Below are 20,066 nucleotides of genomic sequence, written 5' to 3' on the forward strand. Positions count from 1 at the left end.
TCCAACTTGGTTTTTTTTTTTTGTTATTTTAGATTATATGTGTATACTTTATTCATAAACTTATCAAATAAAAAATATTTCCCCTAAGACCACAGACCGCACGTATGGTAACACGTCGACATGTAGGCTTTTGGAAAATCCTAATATTGAGATACAGACCGTTTATTTTGATAAAGGAGTTTAATTTAATACTGAACTCATATCATTTCCACCTTTCTATAGAAGCTTCCATGAAGAATCATCCTCAAGCTAAGGAGGTTGAGATAGAGAAGGGACTTGGAGATTATCTGAAAAGAACACCAAATCTTCCAGGTGGAAAAAAGTATAAAGTAAGTTCAAATATCATTGCTGAAATGCCAAATTCATTTATTTAATTCATGTAGGCCTAAAACAATGTCTAGGGATTATAATATAAGCACTCATTCTAGACACCACCTTGTCCTCTATTTGTAAACACGTTTAAATGCTAAACATGTTTAGGAATTAATATGTCTTAATGTGTTTAGATATTAAACATATGATGTTTTGAAATTTGACATTGGTGTTTAGGTTTTAAACGTATTTACAAATTGAGGAAAAAAAAAAAGTGTTCAATCTCTAGACACTGTTTTTGCAGTGTATTACTATGTTTCTGTATCTGAATATCAAAAGTGCATAAATATTGTTCGTTGAATGTAAAATGAAAAAATATCGCATATCGCACAGCTCATTTTCTTTTAAAAATAATGTTTAAAAAATAATAAAGCATAGCACAAAGCTATTTTACCAAATGTATCTGAGACATACTTTTTGTCCTTACATTTCACACACCTACGTGATGTTTCTTTCTCTATGGAGCATTTTTGTTTATTTTCACTTCTCTTAGGTTCAGTAGGGCACCATGCCCCCTCCCCACACACCCCCACGCGCGCATTATGATTTCGTTATGGTTTATACAGACCTTGAAAATTACTCAGAATTAATGATACTGATAATATAAATAAGTTGTCTGGATATCTAAGGGTGACCATAACCTGATAGTATTTTTTATTCATAGAATTTCTTATGCCTATTTATATATATTTTGTCATGGCTGCTATTTTAGTGAGCTGATAGATTTAAGGGGAATCGGGTTTCAGTTCAATTTAAAAATGATGTTTCCCAAAATGATGATCATGCTTATAAATAGATTGTTTTCCATTTTATTATCTATAGAAAGCTGGGAATGTGGATGCAGCGGTACCTGTAGGGGAATTGGAGGATGATGAGCGCGGCGAAAATGAACGTGGCTCCCAACAGGAAGAGGAAGAACAAGACTAGGGGACACATTGAAACTGAAGACCACAGGCACTGTACTGGTAAACATGCTAGTTTTACAACATTGTCGGACAAGGTGCTCACTGTCTATTGAAGTATATATTCGATAAATATAAGGTTTAAGTTTAAAATAGCTGTGATATATCAGACTTTTATTTTAAAACATTTCTCATAAGCATGTTAAGATGTTTTTGTTTCTGGCGAAGTGACGTCCTAATCGGATTAACTACCATAGCAATAGATGAATACAATTTTTGAATAGATCGCTCTGCACTACAGCAGGTTGCACTCATCACCTGTCTTCAATCATATAATAGATTGAATACAATACCGCTCTTTTTCAAACAGGCTAATCTTACAGGTGCAAGTGATTAGCATTTCTTTGACATAATATATGGTTCAATGCATCGGTACCGCATGGACGTTGTAGGCATACGGGGATACAGTCAAAATTTTATTCATCTATTGCTATGGTAGTTAATCCGACTAACTACGTCACTTCACCAGTGTATTTAATAGCTCCATGATAATCACACTAGTATTCGCTGAGTGCGTTTCCACAATCGCTGATTTATATTAAGCCTTTTTGAAGTATGGCGGGCACAAAAGAGGGAGTACTTTGATTTGGGTAATCTTTTGTATGCTGAAAGAAAGCATACACAAGATTACCCAAATAAAAGTACACCATCTCCATTTGTGCCCGTCATACTCAAAAAAGCCCTTATTGTTGCAGCGTCGAGGTCCGTTCAAACTACGCCGCAATGCAGTGCGATGCGGTACCGATAAATCGATTACTTTTTGCCTCAACTCAACGCTACTCGTCGCATTTCCAAGTTAAAATGTATTGAACTTCATTTATTGAAGTATTCTGCAGTGCGGCACCGCACCGCACCGCAATTGCGGCGTAATATGAACGGCCCTTTGGTCAAAGTTGCATTAAAGGCCATGTATGGCTTGCGACTTGACGCTCGAGGGCATGCTATAATCTGAGCCCGAATTAAAAAGACTAATTTGCGTCTGACATCCTGCCAACCAGACCGAAAATGTACTCGGACTTTTAAATTCTGCCTCAGATTATAGCGACTTATCGATTATAGTAACTATACCGTGATTTTAATTTGCTGTAAAACGAGAGCATACTTCCGCGATGTTCACAATGCGCCTCCGATCCGAAGCGTAGGCCTACTATGTGTGCTTTACACGCCGTACGTGTTGTTATTTCTGTCGCCATACTCGCAAGTTGCGCCTTGTCAATCGCGCAAGTACGCTCTTGTCAACGGTTTACAGTTAATCGCTCTGCCCATCAGCAACGGAAGTGATGATATTATCTGTATGTTGTGTAAACAATGTAAATTAGTGGTTTTACGTTGTATTTGGGGACACTAGTAAAGAGGTAATAATTCAATTTGAGGAGTTTTCACACAACACTTCAATTGAACTTATTTTATCTTTGAGACTAGACTATGCGTATTCAAATTATTTGACGTGTTTAATGACATTAAGGGATCTGGAATGAGCGTTTTGAGCGTTTCGACAGTATTTTTGTGGGACATGAGAGCACATCAGACATATCGAATTGCATTCTGAATACGAAGAATGTCTTTCTGATATCAAATAATTTTCTTTTTTAAATTAACGGTATAATACAAATTTTATGACAAATTATTAAAATTTGATATTGTTCACATTTTGATATTAACAGTCCTCGAAGTAAATGTTATAAATCTAATGATATATTCTTAAAGTGTATGTAGCTGGGAGGAAAACCCGACGATCAATTGAATATTTTGACTTTCCATATTGAAGATATGAAAATATTACCCAATAGACCTATTATTTTGGGTGTTTAGGAGAAAAAATCCATGATACGAAAGGTCAAAATTTTCTAAATTGATCGTCGGCTTTTTATCCTAAATAAATACACTTTAAGTATAAAACAACAAATTTATAAAGTTAACTGCAAGTACTGTTAATTTCAAAAATATCAATTTTAATCATTTCACATAAAATGTGTATTACATTGCGAATTTAAAAAAAATCAAAATTATTTGAGAACAGAAGGACATTCTTCGTATTCAGAATGCAATTCGCTATGTCTGATGTGCTCTCATGTCCCACAATAAATTTTGTCCAAACGTTCATACCCCATCCCTTAAAGGAACAACCAAAAAGATCGAGGTTTTTGGGAGTGGGTTTCAAATCTCAATGACGTTTGTAAAAATATTTCTTTTAAGAAGATAATTTTCAACATTTGTGGATTTACGTTTCTGGCAGGGAGGGAGATGATGGCCGAAAACGAAAGTAGTTTCGTTTATAGGACTAATTTGCTCGTTTATGCTTTGGGTACCGGTAGTTCCTAGCACTCTGTACTCTGATACCTGTATGATGATTTTCCACTGCGCTCGCTGCTCGCTCCGCTCGCTGTTCGAGAGGCGTCGCGGTTTGAGAACGGGGCTAGTTCCATAAGGGAAATGCAGACTTATCATCTTTATAGGCCTACATTTAATCAATTTAGGTAATGAGCCGTGAAAAGGCTCATGAACTGTACATTTGTCAATATTATGCCTAAAATAAATGCATAAATGTTCATGGTACTTTTATTTTACAGAATTCTGCCTTAAAACTTGGTCAATCAAAATACGTGTTGTTAATTCCGTCGCCATATATTCGTTGTGAGTTGCGACTTGTCAACATCGCGCAAATACGTTCTTGTCAAAGTGTCAAACCGGACCACGTTACTTTGCATAAATGCTAATTAAATTTGAGAGGGGCTAGACATTACGAACATAGTAGGCCTATGGCAAAATTCTACAAAATTAAAGTAAACCATGAACAATAATTATGACTTAATTTTAGCAAAGTGTTGGCAAAAGTTACGAGCACTTTCAAGTCTAGTCATCATCAACTCTCTAAGAAATAATTGTCCTCTCAGGAGAACCTGCCCTCTTAGATCTTGAACCTCTAAAAGGTTCTTTAGTTTGGGGTCATTTTCGATGGTCTTGGAACCATATTTGGTTCTTTAGAAAACCTCTAAGGGTTCTCCTGTGAGGACAACTTTAGAATCTTTTAGAACCTTTATTTCTTAGAGTGTTAACTGCGCTTTGTACGTGAGAGTAATCAATTAAGTTTGTCGAATTTAACTGAAGACCGAATTGAAAACATTAGTTTGCGTCTGACGTCAGGGCAAAGGCGCGGTGTGATTGGTTGCTGACCTGCGCAGAACGGCATTTTTGGTCTGGTTGACAGGACATTATACGCAAACTAGTCTTTTGAATATTATTCTGTCTTCAATTATAAATAGTAACTTATATTTGAGAGTTTTCATGTATATAAATCATGTTTTAAAACTTTTTATCCTATAGATGTACAATAATCGGGTTTCATGAGTATTCCATCCATGCATATGTATTAAACAATAATTATTATAAATCGAGTAATAGAGTGTATAAACAGTCATCAATGGTCATGACAATAGTTGACTCGATACATGGTAACACAAGTTCCACATGTTCCATGGGGTGATTTTGCATAGCATGTTTGTATAAAATTAATTTATGTTTCAGCAGTATTTTCAACGAAAATGAATGAAGAATAGTATTCATACACAGGAATAAAGTTTAATGAATCACACATCAAATCAACATTAATTGTCTGGTGTGATTTATTATGTGTCGTGTAAGTCGTAAGTATCACTAATTTGCCAAACTAACTTGTTTCATGAATTTTGTATTGGCCTAATTTAATAATATTTGATATTTGTTTTGGACTTTTATTAAATTACATTTTCGCTTTATTTTCATTGTCTTAAACTAATAAAACATAGCACGTTTTCTAAACGTCACTAAAACGTCAAGAAAACGTTCTAAAACGTAGTAGAAACGTAACATACGTTTTCTGGTGGTGAGTAATGCATCCTCCAATACGTTTTTTACGTTGCTATAACGTTTTCAGGACGTTTTGGACGTTTCTGCAACGTTCTTAGTACGTTAGTTGCGTGCTAGAACGTCCAATACGTTTTCTGTAGGTCCTGGATACGTCTTGGGTAACGGAAAGATAGGTCTTAAAAACGTCTTTTACGTTGCGAAAACGTTTTTAGAACGTCTTTTAATAACGTTTTTAAAACGTCAAAACCCTCCACAAAATTACGTTTTAAAACGTTTTATCAGAACGTCTAGAAAACGTCAACGGTACGTTCTCACAACGTTCAGAAAACGTTTTTTGGTTAGCTGGGAAGTAGTCAAGAACTACCTCTACTAAAAGCTGATTGTCGAGAGACAAAGAATTTACGGTTTGGTTATTTATATTAGCAATTTCGCCGCTTTTCGCGTGCTTTTGCTGGATAGCCCAGGTCCAGGACTAAAAAGTTGGTGGAAAGTTAATCGATGTATCGACGATATCGATCCTTTTCAAGAGAATTTTTTTGTATCGAAAATTGTGTTTAAGGGCTGACATCCTGAATATTGATTTTTGTAAACAATACAACAATTAGACTAATTCCAATCAGCCGTCTACACTTCGCATGTACTGTGTATGCTTCGTAGTGACGACTGATCCCGGGGGGGCCACTCAAATATGACAGTGTACGCATGCGTGACCAAATTTTTTTTGAACACCCCCTAAACAAGTTTTCCTCTGTTAGCAAAATGACCCCCTAAGCAAGTTTTTAGCGCGCTTTCCCCCCAAATTTGACCCCTAAACAAGTTTTTGTCTAATTTTGACCCCCTAAACAAGTTTTTGTCTAATTTTGACCCCCTGAACAAGTTTTTGTATTAAATTGACCTACTATACAAGTTTTGATGGATTTTGAAAAATTGAGAACAATTTTTTGGACTAACATGTCATTGAACAAGTCTTACCCCTCTCGGATATGACCCCGGGGGGATATACCATACCACTTTATACATATAAATAATGACACGATGAATTCAGAGTAGCTTGCCCGGGGTAGCTTGTTATGTGAATCTGATTGGATTGTAAAGTAGTTTTGTGAGAAACGGCGTAATTTATACAGAGGCAACGTTCAGTATTCGTATTTGATTCCGAATTCGGACACCTAAAGTTGATTATCGTGTCCCAGTACGGTGCCCTTTCCATGCTTTCTACCGCAAATTTTCCTTAAATAATCCAGAGAGAAGGTTTACATTTTTCAGTGGAGAAAACTCACAAATCTACTACAGTAGTAATAAATAATGCATGAGGAATCTATAAAGTCCTGAAAATCTTTTTGAAATTTAGGATGATTTGGGCCTACACACGGTACACGATATTTTCGTTGATCCGTCTGTCCACTGAACTATATACCCATCAGCATTTATATGACGTCATTAATGAATATGCACATTTTTTATTCTAAACGGTATTTTACATAGAAGTATGAGCCCATGACATGTAACACGTCATGAAATATTTGCATAACACCGTGCACCGTGACACTATAGGTTTGGAGTATACTGTAAACATTTCTACGAACGGAGAATTCCGGCGAGTGAATAAACTTTCCAGAATCGGAGTGTCAGCAGATTTGAAAAGCGGATTAAAATGGTACCCTAAATGCGTTACAAACGATTTTAAAACTACCCCTTTTCATGAAAATCAGTGTTTTTTACCCCCTAACGCGTCACGCGCGTAACGTGCCCAACCAAGAAAAAACACCCCTTTTCACGCGTTTTTTTGGTCACGCATGCTTACAACATTATATTTGAGTGGCCCCCCCGGGCGACTGATTATCTTACAGCCCATATCATGACGGACTTCTGAAAAATAATCAATGCGACTTTGGTTGTGCGCCGTAGCGCGACCCAGCAAACACAAAACGTTTAGAAAACGTTTTCTCTAGGTTCTAGTTTGGTCTTTTACGTCTTCGTCTTCCAAAACGTTTTAAAAACGTTTTAAAAACGTTTTGACTTGGTTAAAATATTGTTCGTTTTACCATGACGTTCAGAAAACGTTTTTAAAACGTTACAAAATATTTCGATTTTTTACGTTATTTTGCCACGTTTATAATACGTTATTTCCAGAACGTTTTCCGAACGTTTTGTACAACGTCAATTAAATGTCTTTCTAAAGCGTTTAATTATTATTTCATATTATCAAAATGTTTTAACACGTAGCCTACTCTGGTTTAAGGCACTGTATGGTCGTAAATCCTGGGGGACAGCGGGGACACGTCCGCATACACTTTGGGATATCAAATGTCACCCCCACCCCGTTTTCGGCAAACACTTCCCTGGTCTAGTTTAGAATTGAAATTTTCTCGCGCTCCGCGTACTTCATCGAATTCAAATTCACCTTCATATTCACATCCAATTCACCGTGATTGGGGGCTAAAATAGTATAACAAGATTTGTGTGAATAATACGCGCATCTCCCCGTAAACTTGACCGGTAAAAAGCAATTTGTCTATGTCATACCCCTGATATCTGGTACGTCAGCAATTAACAGAAAGGAAAAAGAGGAGCTATCATGTCAGATGACTGAGGAAAAGGACGGAATCGAAGGATTGAAGAAAGTAAAAAAAAAGACAAGATACACATAATCAGGGATTAAATAATTCCTTGAATTCTTATGACAACCCCTCCCCCCCCCGACATCTCAAAGAAGAAAAAAGTGAAAGAAAAATTCCTTGTTGTTTATAGATAGCATTAAACGCCTTGATTTGGTATAAAATAGTGTAAAATTGCATATTTTTGCGCGCTTCGTGGGAAATGAACCCAAATGTGTATCAACTTTCACTTCAAAATATGAAACTTAATGTTCGCCTGCTGTGCGCGCATATAAATCCCAGCAATTGTGAAGTCAATGATGTCTGTATATTGTTGATGAATACAAGTTTAACTGTTTAATTCTTTATTATATGTGCATCAATCAGGAAACATGTACCTAATTTGGCAAGTGTTTCACGCAGTCCTTTTTATTATAACAATCTCTTCATCACAGCACGGTTCAATTATATGCATTCGACAACATCACTTCTCGGACGTTGATATCAATTTGTAGAGTTAAGCTTTTGCAACCAACATTTTAAAGTCAGCCTAAGCCTAGCATAAGCTGCTGGTTAGTGAGGAACTGTGTCTTAGAGATTGTGATGTATGACCCGGTGTTTGACTTGCTTGACATCTTTAAGTGTGACCTATATAAAAGTTTTATGGTTTTGTGAATCGTCTGGCAACCCAAAATTCAAACCTGGAATGTGAAAAATTATACGTTTCACACGATCGTTTATGCTGGCATGCTGTTCTAAGGAATATACATCAAGTTGCTCATCAAAAGGAACTATTTGCATCTGTTTCTTTCAGTTCTACCAAACAAAGGTAAGATTGTATTTTATTATTACTATATTTGCATTAAACATGTTAAAGCGTGTATGTTTTTAGTCAATTTAATCAGTGAAGTTTTAAGTACAATGAGTAACATATGGCATCCACAATATAATGACGGTTGATGTAATTTGAATTCGAGGAAAGTCTTTAAAAGCTGAGGACTTAAGATGTTTTTAATAGGATATTGTTTTTCTAATTATTTACCATTCTTGACTTAAAAGTATGTTGTAAGGTTTGATGATATTCATGGTTTAATTCCGTATTGGTACTACTAAATAAAATACTTGTATGTTCGTGATGCATTCGTATAGCTGGCCTATTCGTCGTGATTGAAAGCTTTATAAAATTGCAATCTCAAAATTAAAAAAGATCGGCGATGTTGTCAGAATCGAAAGGCCGTGCCTACAATTAATTATTTGATTGAAATTCAAGGTGGTTTATTGACTTGAGTTTTGTCTTGTTTGTCAAATTGTTATACCTATTTCATAAGTCTATCTGACATAATGTGTTAGATGAGTATTAGATTAGCATGACACTCATGACACTCGATCATCAGATCGTCGGACAACTTAGTACCTGATTTAATTACAAGTAGGCTATATTATTAGGGATGCCCACTCTCAATACAGTTTCCACTAGAACGATTTTTCATTTACTGTGTGCGTGCACTCACACACGTATTGTCTATGGAGAAACTGATCGATACAAGAAATCCCAGGCATGTTAAATGGCGTACATACTTGTTTTGATCCAAATGTAGGCCTATATCAGGGTGTTTCAAGAAATTCCTGATTCCACCAGAAAACATTCACCAAACTTTTTCCTGTTTGGTCAGTAAATAGAGAGGACCTTCCTGCATGAAGAGATCAACTTTTTTAATGAAAAATTTAATGAGATGAGAACTACAACAGGTTGAAGTGACACCATTCCGTGCATCAGGTGTTCAAACGCAATTATCTCCAAATTTGGAGTGAATCAGACAAGCAAACTTACATACTCATAAAATTTAACTATTTATGAAGACAAAATGTGTAGGATGTTAAGAAATTTAAGAATGTTTAAGCCTACCGCGGCCCATCTCAAATCATGCACTTCCCCGTGCACTTCTTACTACCATGTCCATTTCATAGGGAGTATAAAAACCGGGGACCATCATGGCTTCCATGCACACAGTGTATTGCTCAATGTAGTAAAGATAAACTTTGAGTTGGAGCAAATTTCTCAAAATTGGCAGTGATTAATGTTACCAAACTTATGCCATGATGAAATATAATAATTTTTGAAGATAAAATGTGCTGACCGTAAAAGATTGAACAATGTTTAAGACTACACTGTAAAAACAGTGTTTAGAAAGTGGTGGCAAGAATGTGTTTAGAAACTTTATGTTTAGAATATGGATGTCAGATGTTTAGAAATTAAACACCATCACTGACCAATGTTGAGAAATTTGACACATGATGTCTAGCTTTTAAACATGTTTACAAAGTGGTGGCAAAATTGTGTTTAGAAACGTGTTTAATCGCTAAACACTGTTTTTACAGTGTACCGCCATTCATTTGAAATAATGCACTTATTGTTCATGTCCTCTATGGAGATATTTTCCATGGCGGCCATCTATGATCATGCTTGCGGTTTCACCAAACAAACCATGGGTTTTGAGGTCTTATATTTTTTTTTTTTTGTCAACAAAATCGATTAAATTTTCAGGATGATCTTATTTTCATGTTGTTATAAGCAAATATAATGTTCCAGATAAGATAGTTAATAAATACATTAAGAAAAAGTACCTTAAAATTGCACTTTCTATTTAGCAGCCCTATATAAAACCGTAACACTCAAAAGGCCATATCTCTGGAATGAAACGTCCGATTAAGATTATTTAAACGCCAAAATGTTTCTTTCATCAATTCCCAGCCAATAAGTTAGGTCTGAATCAATTTAAAAGTACTTCAATTTTTAGTGGACATGCCTAATATTATTATTCTCATCTATATCATGTATATTTACACAGGCAAATTCCTGAAAGTAGTAAGAGAAGTCATCAAGTATAAAAACAGAACACGTGAGAAGTAACATTATTAATTACAAGTGCAAAAAAGAGTGGCCGTGGTTACCCAATATGTAAGCAATATGTGATTAATAGGGAGTATTTAGCGCCCAAAACCTCATAATTTGAATAATTGCTTTAAATTCAGGCAGAAGGGTTTACTGGAAATCCATTGAAATGATTATCATGTTGCCGGTTATTGCACCCAGAGGTGTATTTTGTGCACCCAGAACTTCCCCTGTACCACCTCAGTCTTGACCTATGTTCTGGGTTAGTCACAAACTCCAAGTCCATGGTTAAAAACAACAGATGGTATGACCTATAAATCATATATTACCCAGAGAAGTTCAAGTACGCTAATTTTTGCCCTAAACAATGGAATGTTGGAATATTTATGAAATGATTGCAAATGAATAATGATGTATATTGATTGCTTGGAAGTGGAACACATTTGTTTTTATTTTTAGTGTAATTAATTAGGTTTGTGTTGCCTGAAAGCACTGAATTAAAAAAATCAAAGAGATCGATGACCAGTACGATTCTTTAGCCCTAGGTATGCATGCATAAGAGTTCAAAATGATTAAAAACAACAAGTAGAATTTTTTAGCTGTAAATTAAGACCAAAATCAAGTTCATGTAGCCCCTGTAGTCATTAATTTATTCAAGTTACACATGCGAAACGCCCTGTTTTATTCGCTACTTGCAGGTTCCGCCATTATGCACTATGTGCGGGAGAGCCTCGAACTGGCAGCATACATGAATGGGAATTGAACTAGTCATAACGTTCTGTGTAAGGTTACATAATTCTTCCTTTCATGTATGCTGCCAGTTCGAGGCTCTCCCCGCACATAGTGCATAATGGCGGAACCGTGCAAGTAGCGAATAGACTTTGTGTGCTCCTCTTCCCCATCCTTCCCTCACAACTTTCGATCAACCACACATCTCCAGTAGTTGAAAAGCTACATTGTTCATATTTACAGGGTTGTTCCCAGCAAACACAAAAACGTTTTTAAAACGTTTTAAATAAGTTATATTTTGGGTTTTGGTTCCGGTAAAATGTTTTAATAACATTAAAATGTCGGGTTATATAAAGGTCATGAAATCGTTTAAAACGTTTTGTATGAAAACACACTACAACAATATTTTTAAAATGTTTTCGAAATGTCATTGTAAACTATTTTTGCAAACATTTTTGGCCAAATATTTTGTCAACACCTAAATAACATTATGTTAAAATATTTGCACCCTGCAAACACAGAAATGTTCTTAAAATGTTTTTTACAAAACGTTTTAATAACATTTAAATGTCGGGTTATATAAAGGTCGTGAAAACATTTTTAAAACGTTATTGTAAATATTTTGGGCAAACATTTTTTGCAAAATATTTTTTCAACCTCAAAATAACATTCTGTTTCGAATGTTTTGTATCAAGTTTTCAAAAAAATTTTGGAATGTTATTAAAACGTTTTTATACCCTTTATATAACCCGACATTTAAATGTTTTTTGTAAACATTTGTGTTTGCTGTGCAGTAAATTACCAACAAATGTTATTTAATGTTAAGAAAACGTTTTACACCATTAATGTACCCTTTATATAACCCGACATTTAAACGTTTTCCGACAACCTTTTATAACCTTTTGCGAATGATGTCGAAAACGTTTTGTGTTTGCTGGAGTTACTAATGTTAGTGGTGTTTTAGCTTTCAAATGACACCAAAACAAACTATGACATTTTATCAATTAAACAGATCACAATTTAAAAATACATAACCCACCACCCTGTTTGGGTGGCGACTGGGAAAACGCATATCCATTAGTATTAGATTACCATCTCTTGTAATCTTAGTTGTTCTCCTTCGTATAAAGTTTTAAAAGCAAGATAATTACTAAAGATAAAGCAATTACTTATTTTGTACATGTAACATGTCATAAAATCATATAGGCCTTAAGGTCTGGCAACTGCTGGTTCAGAAGTTCAAGATATTGTCCTTCGTTCTGTTGAAACATTTTTCGATGTGCTAAGAACATTGTCGAAAAATATCCATATTCCATATTTTGCAACATTGAAGTTTATCATTTGTTTAAAGAGTGATATAGAGTTACGCAATCTGCTGTTTAGTTAGTTATCAATTAGAACTTTGTAAAGAAACATGACAAGATAGCTTTTTATTGTACCTGATTGAAATACAAAAAAACTATGTCAATATTTTGGTGCACTCTTAAGGGATCTAAAATGAGCGTTTATTGCGTTTCGACAGTATTTTTTGTGGGACATGAGAGCACCTCAGACCTATCGAATTGCATTCTGAATACGAAGCATGTCTTTCTGATATCAAATAATTTTCATTTTTGAAAATCACAATATACAATAATACAAATTTCATGACAAATTATAAAAATATGACATTTTTCAAATTTTTGATATATAACAGTCCTCGAAGTAAATTATATAAATCTAATGATATATTCTTAAAGTGTATGTAGCAGGGACGAAAAGCCGACGGTCAATTGAAAATTTTGACCTTTCATATTGAAGATATGGATTTTTTCCCAAAAGACCTATTTTTTTGGTGTTTTGGGAAAAAAATCCATATCTTCAATACGAAAGGTCAAAATTTTCAATTGATCGTCGGCTTTTTATCCCACCTACATACACTTCAAGTATAAATCATCAGATTTATAAAATTTACTTCAAGTACTGTTAAATATCAAAAATATCAATTTTTAATGATTTGCCATAAAATATGTATTACATTGCGAATTTCAAAAAATCAAAATTATTTGATATCAGAAGGACATTCTTCGTATTCAGAATGCAATTCGATATGTCTGATGTGCTCTAATGTCCCACAATAAAATACTGTCCAAACGTTCATACCCCAGCCCTTAACTATAAGTTTTGCTTTTTGCAAAACATGCACATGAGGGCCGCATGTGGTTTTATATTAAAACTCCACTCAGCCAAAAATATTTCTATATACATGTATTTTAATATAGGAATATCGAATAGACACGAGAGGTTCTTTAAATATTTTAATATTTCTCAGGAACTGTCATTTTATACCAAACAATCATAACCTGTGCAAAATGTTCCCTTGCCTCCACCCTATACTAGCTTTAAAAACAAAATTATGAATTAAGATGCAATTTTCGTGTGTTCAAAAGTACACAATATGAAATTGTGGTTGATTTACACAATTGAAGTACTAATAATCATGATCATTTATAAATAGGCCATAATTCAAAATAGGCCTATGTTTGACATTTTGCACTTGCGATGAAAATCACAATAACTTTATTCAGTTGTGGGTCAAAGTATCACAAGATACTGAACCATCAACAACGGCAACATCATAAACGATATTGACTTCCAAATTCCATGCGATAATGCATTAAAATATTTAGCTTTGATTCATATGTCTTTATTCCAGATACGACACCTTAGTCTTGTTGGAGGACATGATCTCAACGAAACCATCAGGAGGATGATGAGGAAGCTGGGAACGAACAATTTGTGGTCCTCCTACAGTGTATAGGGAGAAAAGGCAAGCTGAGCATTAAAGATAGCCCTTTCAAGTTTCTACAAAGTTATCGTCAGTAAGTTTCATAGGCCCAAGATACAATCTATGATTAACATAATATGTCAAATCACGCAGGCCTTTCCTTTTGGGTGAGAAAACAGATCCATAAGCTTCCATAGAGCTAAGATCGGCTAAGCCTAAACAGAATGCATATAATTTGTCATGCTGTCTGAACCAATCATAGTGGGTGTAATATACTCATATTCTGTGACTATAAAATTAAAATATGGATATTTAAATCTGACCCTAAATCGGACATACGTTTCCAACTTGGTTTTTTTTTTTTATTTTTTAGATTATATGTGTATACTTTATTCATATACTTTTCAAATAAAAATATTTCCCCTAAGACCACAGACCGCACGTATGGTAACACGTCGACATGTAGGCTTTTGGAAAATCCTAATATTGAGATACAGACCGTTTATTTTGATAAAGGAGTTTAATTTAATACTGAACTCATATCATTTCCACCTTTCTATAGAAGCTTGCATGAAGAATCATCCTCAAGCTAAGGAGGTTGAGATAGAGAAGGGACTTGGAGATTATCTGAAAAGAACACCAAATCTTCCAGGTGGAAAAAGTATAAAGTAAGTTCAAATATCATTGCTGAAATGCCAAATTCATTTATTTAATTCATGTAGGCCTAAAACAATGTCTAGGGATTATAATATAAGCACTCATTCTAGACACCACCTTGTCCTCTATTTTGTAAACACGTTTAAATGCTAAACATGTTTAGGAATTAATATGTCTTAATGTGTTTAGATATTAAACATATGATGTTTTGAAATTTGACATTGGTGTTTAGGTTTTAAACGTATTTACAAATTGAGGACAAAAAAACAGTGTTCAATCTCTAGACACTGTTTTTGCAGTGTATTACTATGTTTCTGTATCTGAATATCAAAAGTGCATAAATATTGTTCGTTGAATGTAAAATGAAAAAAATATCGCATATCGCACAGCTCATTTTCTTTTAAAAATAATGTTTAAAAAAATAATAAAGCATAGCACAAAGCTATTTTACCAAATGTATCTGAGGCATACTTTTTTGTCCTTACATTTCACACACCTACGTGATGTTTCTTTCTCTATGGAGCATTTTGTTTATTTTCACTTCTCTTAGGTTCATGCCCCCTCCCCACACACACCCCCACGCGCGCATTATGATTTCGTTATGGTTTATACAGACCTTGAAAATTACTCAGAATTAATGATACTGATAATATAAATAAGTTGTCTGGATATCTAAGGGTGACCATAACCTGATAGTATTTTTTTATTCATAGAATTTCTTATGCCTATTTATATATATTTTGTCATGGCTGCTATTTTAGTGAGCTGATAGATTTAGGGGAATCGGGTTTCAGTTCAATTTAAAAAATGATGTTTCCCAAAATGATGATCATGCTTATAAATAGATTGTTTTCCATTTTATTATCTATAGAAAGCTGGGAATGTGGATGCAGCGGTACCTGTAGGGGAATTGGAGGATGATGAGCGCGGCGAAAATGAACGTGGCTCCCAACAGGAAGAGGAAGAACAAGACTAGGGGACACATTGAAACTGGAGACCACAGGCACTGTACTGGTAAACATGCTAGTTTTACAACATTGTCGGACAAGGTGCTCACTGTCTATTGAAGTATATATATTCGATAAATATAAGGTTTAAGTTTAAAATAGCTGTGATTATATATCAGACTTTTATTTTAAAACATTTCTCATAAGCATGTTAAGATGTTTTTGTTTCTGGCGAAGTGACGTCCTAATCGGATTAACTACCATAGCAATAGATGAATACAATTTTTGAATAGATCGCTCTGCACTACAGCAGGTTGCACTCATCACCTGTCTTCAATCATATAATAGATTGAATACAATACCGCTCTTTTCAAACAGGCTAATCTTACAGGTGCAAGTGATTAGCATTTCTTTGACATAATATATGGTTCAATGCATCGGTACCGCATGGACGTTGTAGGCATACGGGGGATACAGTCAAAATTTTATTCATCTATTGCTATGGTAGTTAATCCGACTAACTACGTCACTTCACCAGTGTATTTAATAGCTCCATGATAATCACACTAGTATTCGCTGAGTGCGTTTCCACAATCGCTGATTTATATTAAGCCTTTTTGAAGTATGGCGGGCACAAAAGAGGGAGTACTTTGATTTGGGTAATCTTTTGTATGCTGAAAGAAAGCATACACAAGATTACCCAAATAAAAGTACACCATCTCCATTTGTGCCCGTCATACTTCAAAGCCTTATTGTTGCAGCGTCGAGGTCCGTTCAAACTACGCCGCAATGCAGTGCGATGCGGTACCGATAAATCGATTACTTTTTGCCTCAACTCAACGCTACTCGTCGCATTTCCAAGTTAAAATGTATTGAACTTCATTTATTGAAGTATTCTGCAGTGCGGCACCGCACCGCACCGCAATTGCGGCGTAATATGAACGGCCCTTTGGTCAAAGTTGCATTAAAGGCCATGTATGGCTTGCGACTTGACGCTCGAGGGCATGCTATAATCTGAGCCCGAATTAAAAAGACTAATTTGCGTCTGACATCCTGCCAACCAGACCGAAAATGTACTCGGACTTTTAAATTCTGCCTCAGATTATAGCGACTTATCGATTATAGTAACTATACCGTGATTTTAATTTGCTGTAAAACGAGAGCATACTTCCGCGATGTTCACAATGCGCCTCCGATCCGAAGCGTAGGCCTACTATGTGTGCTTTACACGCCGTACGTGTTGTTATTTCTGTCGCCATACTCGCAAGTTGCGCCTTGTCAATCGCGCAAGTACGCTCTTGTCAACGGTTTACAGTTAATCGCTCTGCCCATCAGCAACGGAAGTGATGATATTATCTGTATGTTGTGTAAACAATGTAAATTAGTGGTTTTACGTTGTATTTGGGGACACTAGTAAAGAGGTAATAATTCAATTTGAGGAGTTTTCACACAACACTTCAATTGAACTTATTTTATCTTTGAGACTAGACTATGCGTATTCAAATTATTTGACGTGTTTAATGACATTAAGGGATCTGGAATGAGCGTTTTGAGCGTTTCGACAGTATTTTTTGTGGGACATGAGAGCACATCAGACATATCGAATTGCATTCTGAATACGAAGAATGTCTTTCTGATATCAAATAATTTTCTTTTTTAAATTAACGGTATAATACAAATTTTATGACAAATTATTAAAATTTGATATTGTTCACATTTTTGATATTAACAGTCCTCGAAGTAAATGTTATAAATCTAATGATATATTCTTAAAGTGTATGTAGCTGGGAGGAAAACCCGACGATCAATTGAATATTTTGACTTTCCATATTGAAGATATGGAATTTTTCCCCAAAGACCTATTTTTTTGTGAAAAAAAGAAAAAATCCATGATACGAAAGGTCAAACTTTTCTAAATTGATCGTCGGCTTTTTATCCTAAATAAATACACTTTAAGTATAAAACATCAAATTTATAAAGTTAACTGCAAGTACTGTTAATTTCAAAAATATCAATTTTTAATCATTTCACATAAAATGTGTATTACATTGCGAATTTAAAAAAAAAAAATCAAAATTATTTGAGAACAGAAGGACATTCTTCGTATTCAGAATGCCATTCGATATGTCTGATGTGCTCTCATGTCCCACAATAAATTTTGTCCAAACGTTCATACCCCATCCCTTAAAGTAAAAAAAAAAAAAGATCGAGGTTTTTGGGAGTGGGTTTCAAATCTCAATGACGTTTGTAAAAATATTTCTTTTAAGAAGATAATTTTCAACATTTGTGGATTTACGTTTCTGGCAGGGAGGGAGATGATGGCCGAAAACGAAAGTAGTTTCGTTTATAGGACTAATTTGCTCGTTAATGGTTTGGGTACCGGTAGTTCCTAACACTCTGTACTCTGATACCTGTATGATGATTTTCCACTGCGCTCGCTGCTCGCTCCGCTCGCTGTTCGAGAGGCGTCGCGGTTTGAGAACGGGGCTGGTTCCATAAGGGAAATGCAGACTTATCATCTTTATAGGCCTACATTTAATCAATTTAGGTAATGAGCCGTGAAAAGGCTCATGAACTGTACATTTGTCAATATTATGCCTAAAATAAATGCATAAATGTTCATGGTACTTTTATTTTACAGAATTCTGCCTTAAAACTTGGTCAATCAAAATACGTGTTGTTAATTCCGTCGCCATATATTCGTTGTGAGTTGCGACTTGTCAACATCGCGCAAATACGTTCTTGTCAAAGTGTCAAACCGGACCACGTTACTTTGCATAAATGCTAATTAAATTTGAGAGGGCTAGACATTACGAACATAGTAGGCCTATGGCAAAATTCTACAAAATTAAAGTAAACCATGAACAATAATTATGACTTAATTTTAGCAAAGTGTTGGCAAAAGTTACGAGCACTTTCAAGTCTAGTCATCATCAACTCTCTAAGAAATAATTGTCCTCTCAGGACAACCCGCCCTCTTAGATCTTGAACCTCTAAAAGGTTCTTTAGTTTGGGGTCATTTTCGATGGTCTTGGAACCATATTTGGTTCTTTAGAAAACCTCTAAGGGTTCTCCTGTGAGGACAACTTTAGAATCTTTTAGAACCTTTATTTCTTAGAGTGTTAACTGCGCTTTGTACGTGAGAGTAATCAATTAAGTTTGTCGAATTTAACTGAAGACCGAATTGAAAACATTAGTTTGCGTCTGACGTCAGGGCAAAGGCGCGGTGTGATTGGTTGCTGACCTGCGCAGAACGGCATTTTTGGTCTGGTTGACAGGACATTATACGCAAACTAGTCTTTTGAATATTATTCTGTCTTCAATTATAAATAGTAACTTATATTTGAGAGTTTTTTTTGTATATAAATCATGTTTTAAAACTTTTTATCCTACAAATGTACAATAATCGGGTTTCATGAGTATTCCATCCATGCATATGTATTAAACAATAATTATTATAAATCGAGTAATAGAGTGTATAAACAGTCATCAATGGTCATGACAATTAGTTGACTCGATACATGGTAACACAAGTTCCACATGTTCCATGGGGTGATTTTGCATAGCATGTTTGTATAAAATTAATTTATGTTTCAGCAGTATTTTCAACGAAAATGAATGAAGAATAGTATTCATACACAGGAATAAAGTTGAATGAATCACACATCAAATCAACATTAATTGTCTGGTGTGATTTATTATGTGTCGTGTAAGTCGTAAGTATCACTAATTTGCCAAACTAACTTGTTTCATGAATTTTGTATTGGCCTAATTTAATAATATTTGATATTTGTTTTGGACTTTTATTAAATTACATTTTCGCTTTATTTTCATTGTCTTAAACTAATAAAACATAGCACGTTTTCTAAACGTCACTAAAACGTCAAGAAAACGTTCTAAAAACGTAGTAGAAACGTAACATACGTTTTCTGGTGGTGAGTAATGCATCCTCCAATACGTTTTTACGTTGCTATAACGTTTTCAGGACGTTTTGGACGTTTCTACAACGTTCTTAGTACGTTAGTTGCGTGCTAGAACGTCCAATACGTTTTCTGTAGGTCCTGGATACGTCTTGGGTAACGGAAAGATAGGTCTTAAAAACGTCTTTTACGTTGCGAAAACGTTTTTAGAACGTCTTTTAATAACGTTTTTAAAACGTCAAAAACCTCCACAAAATTACGTTTTAAAACGTTTTATCAGAACGTCTAGAAAACGTCAACGGTACGTTCTCACAACGTTCAGAAAACGTTTTTTGGTTAGCTGGGGACTGACTAGCGGCGCCCGTGTACCGCGTCG

At 35.0% G+C, this 20,066-nt stretch overlaps 1 long non-coding RNA gene across 1 annotated transcript; it reads left to right on the forward strand.

Moving 5' to 3' along the window:
• Positions 1 to 8,398: 8,398 nt before the first annotated feature.
• LOC140144726 (uncharacterized) lies at positions 8,399 to 17,398 on the forward strand. Its single transcript, XR_011857923.1, has 4 exons — positions 8,399 to 8,606; positions 14,095 to 14,260; positions 14,729 to 14,834; positions 15,695 to 17,398. It is a non-coding gene; the product is annotated as an uncharacterized lncRNA (long non-coding RNA).
• Positions 17,399 to 20,066: the final 2,668 nt, after the last annotated feature.

The sequence above is a fragment of the Amphiura filiformis genome, unplaced genomic scaffold (assembly GCF_039555335.1).
Source record: "Amphiura filiformis unplaced genomic scaffold, Afil_fr2py scaffold_76, whole genome shotgun sequence".
NCBI classification, from domain to species: domain Eukaryota; kingdom Metazoa; phylum Echinodermata; class Ophiuroidea; order Amphilepidida; family Amphiuridae; genus Amphiura; species Amphiura filiformis.